The sequence below is a fragment of the Bison bison genome, unplaced genomic scaffold (genome assembly GCF_000754665.1).
Source record: "Bison bison bison isolate TAMUID 2011002044 unplaced genomic scaffold, Bison_UMD1.0 scf7180017864283, whole genome shotgun sequence".
Lineage (NCBI taxonomy): Eukaryota > Metazoa > Chordata > Mammalia > Artiodactyla > Bovidae > Bison > Bison bison.
In genome coordinates, this window is record NW_011494855.1 from 1862537 (window position 1) to 1863379 (window position 843).

Below are 843 nucleotides of genomic sequence, written 5' to 3' on the forward strand. Positions count from 1 at the left end.
GGCCACAGGACTGGAAAAGGTCAGTTTTCATTCCAATCCCAAAGAAAGGCAATACCAAAGAATGCTAAAACTACCACACAACTGCACTCATTTCACACGCTAGTAAAGTAATGCTCAAAATTATCCAAGCCAGGCTTAAGCAATACCGTGAACTTCCAGATGTTCAAGCTGGTTTTAGAAAAGGCAGAGGAACCAGAGACCTAATTGCCAACATCTGCTGGATCATGGAAAAAGCAAGAGAGTTCCAGAAAAACATCTATATCTGCTTTATTGACTATGCCAAAGCCTTTGACTGTGTGGACCACAATGAACTGTGGAAAATTCTGAAAGAGATGGGAATACCAGACCACTGACCTGCCTCTTGAGAAACCTATATGCAGATCAGGAAGCAACAGTTAGAACTGGACACGGAACAACAGACTTGTTCCAAATAGGAAAAGGAGTACGTCAAGGCTGTATATTGTCACCCTGCTTTTTTAACTTATATGCAGAGTACATCATAAGAAACGCTGGGCTGGAAGAAGCACAAGCTGGAATCAAGATTGCCAGGAGAAATATCAATAACCTGATATCCAGATGACACCACCCTTATGTCCGAAAGTGAAGAGGAACTAAAAAGCCTCTAGATGAAGGTGAAAGAGGAGAGTGAAAATGTTGGCTTAAAGCTCAACAGTCAGAAAATGAAGATCATGGCATGTGGTCCCATCATGTCATGGCAAATATATGGGGAAACAGTAGAAAAAGTGTCAGAGTTTATTTTTCTGGGCTCCAAAATCACTGCAGATGGTGACTGCAGCCATGAAATTAAAAGACACTTACTCTTTGGAAGGAAAGTTATGAGCA